Below are 2,708 nucleotides of genomic sequence, written 5' to 3' on the forward strand. Positions count from 1 at the left end.
GTGGATCTGCTGATTGTGACACACTGAGGACATTGTGTCGTTTAAGTGTGGTCTATAAGGGGAGGTTGTTCTTTGTTTAGGTTTCGTTTTCTAGTTAATTTTGTTGTGTTTTGTGTACAATTTTGCATGTTTTTTTCGCGAATTCTGGACTTTGTTTAGGTTGTCAGTTTTTCCTTCACTTAATTGATACTCTGATTTGTTGGATTCCTTGCTTTTCTTTGCTTGGAAAGATGATTGTAATGTTTGAGAGGTTGAATTGATTATGACACAATTACCTTGTGCGAGATTTGAGCCATTTGATGATCTTTCTTGTGTGTGATATGTCTCTTGATTGCTTCCACTTATGCCTTGGCTTGACTCTTGTTGATAATTCTTAATTCATGCGCATGTTTGAAAGTGATAAAGGCGTTTTGTTGTTGAGCCTCTCTAGCCAAATGAGCCTACCCTGTTTTGATCCATTGGTGACCCATTTTTAGCCTATGCTTTCCCCATTTCTTTGTTTTGAAGCTCATACACTAGCCCTAAGTGAAAAACCATGATTACCTTAACCTTAGGGAATTTTGGAGCTTTGGAATTGTTTCGGGAATAAGTGTGGTCTCTGGGGAGATTCAGATGAATTGGCTAGGTGGTTCCTCTTCTTGTTTTGTTTTGTAAATATGTTGTGTATCTTGTCTCTTAGAGTTGTGTTCTGAAAAGAGAGAAAAGAAAAGAGACAAGATGAAAAAAAAAAGGAAAAAAAATACAAAAAAAATGAGAAAATAAAAAAATTGTTGTGTGAATAATGGAGTCAAGAAAAGGATTGAATTGGAGGTTTTGGGTGTGCTTGAATGTGTTTACACTTGTTCCCCATTGCTCCTCTATTCCTTTTGGTTTGTAGCTTCTCATCCATATGTATCCTTCCTTATCCTTGGCCCCATTACATCCATAAAATACCTTTTGATTTGAACATGCATATGTATTTGAGTGTTCATATTAGAGGCTTGCCAAGTCTATTTGTGTTTTCTTTCTTGAGTGCATTGAGTTGACATTGTTTACCTTAGACACTTGAGAGAAACACTGATAGTGCATCTGTGAGGCTCTGTTGCTTTTTATTCACCTCTTGAATTGATTGACTGTTTTTTCATGTTTTGAAATGCTTCGATGATTTCTTGAGTATCTACTTTCCTTGACTCTGTGTGGGATTCTGTCCATTTCCATTCATTGTCCATATTTCTTGATAACTGTGCAACTTTGTGTTTGTCCTTGTGAGTCTTAGTTTTATGCATGTTGAGTCTGTCACCTCCCTGATGTGCTCTGAGTTGCTCCTTGATTTGCGTCTTGATTTTGCCTAGGAGTGCAAAAGACTAAGTGTGGTCTATTTTGATGAGTTTATATTTTCTTGACTGTGTTTAGTTTATTGCACTTAAATAAATCAGGGAATTGTGTTTAATTGTCCATTATTTTCCCGTTTTTCCTAATTCTGCTTAATTTGATCAAAAATTCGTATTTTCGCTAATTTGAACTTTCTGAGCTGATTAATTGCATTTTTAGTTACAGGGAAATTTTGGAGACGTCTTTTGGAGCATTAGGAGGTGGCGTGGTCATTAAAGAATCTTCATTTAGTCATTTCAATTTTAATTAAGTTGTAACTTAGTTTTCTAGAAACTTTAATTAGGATTTTGAGTATTGGGCCCTGGCAATTTTGTAGAAGCCCAATGTATGGGACAATTGGCAAAAACCCTAAGGTTTCTTTAGAGGTGGACCCCACCATTTTATGGGGATTCTCGGTCATGAAAGTGTGTGAGCCGACCACACACTCCAAAAACACACTTTACACTTCATCTTTTAGGTTTTGTATGAACACTCTCATGGAGAGCTTTGGTGTGCCACGGTTTTGGATCATTGAATGAACAAGGATGCATTTTTCTTCTTCTCTTGCTTGAATCTTGTTTATCTTTGCTTGGTGGAAGTGAGAATCGTTACTCGTTTCCCTTCATTTCTTCTTGAATGTTGAAAGCTTGANCTTNGAGNTGGTTCTTNGCATGTTCATNGTGGTTCCTTGGGTTGAATNAAGAGTCCTTTTGCNTTTTGNTTCTCCTTTGCTACNATATTTTCGTGTTTCCTTTTAGTTTCCTTGGTTGGATGATGAAAATGAAGTTCTTGTTGAGTTTTGTAGCGAAGGAAGCTTGAGTTGGTATATGGGTGTTTGAGGTTTGGACCCTTTCTTCTTGTGTTTCGTTTTTGTTGATTGGAAGCATTTTATGAGNTGAACTTTGTGTTGNTTCCTCATGGNTGGACGNTGCTGGACCTTGAGCTAGGAGTTTGACTTTCGTTTTTACCAAAAGCTTNAAGACNTGGGAAGGTTNGGTTNGGTCAAATGAGTAGAAGTTTGGGTTTATTGTTCTTGTGTTAATTTGCAATTTGAACTTTGGTTTCTTGGGGTATAGTCTCGGTAGAATGGAGGAAGAAAACGTGAATGATGTTTGTTGGTAGAGAAAAACCGAATATGAGATGGGAAGGAAGAGAGAAGGTGCATTTAATTTTTTACCACTTTTGGGCAAACACATGAGATGCTTATTTTCACTCAAAGAATGTTTCCGTTTTGAGCTTTGACTTTAGCTTGTTTTCTGTCGAGAATTGCACATGAGAAGGGAGGTCTTTGGTGTTTATTTTCATTTGACTTTGCTTACATGGCACATTTGTTGAAGCACTCAAGGTATCTTTCAATT

This window comes from Vigna radiata, unplaced genomic scaffold (assembly GCF_000741045.1).
Source record: "Vigna radiata var. radiata cultivar VC1973A unplaced genomic scaffold, Vradiata_ver6 scaffold_397, whole genome shotgun sequence".
In the NCBI taxonomy this organism is placed as follows: domain Eukaryota; kingdom Viridiplantae; phylum Streptophyta; class Magnoliopsida; order Fabales; family Fabaceae; genus Vigna; species Vigna radiata.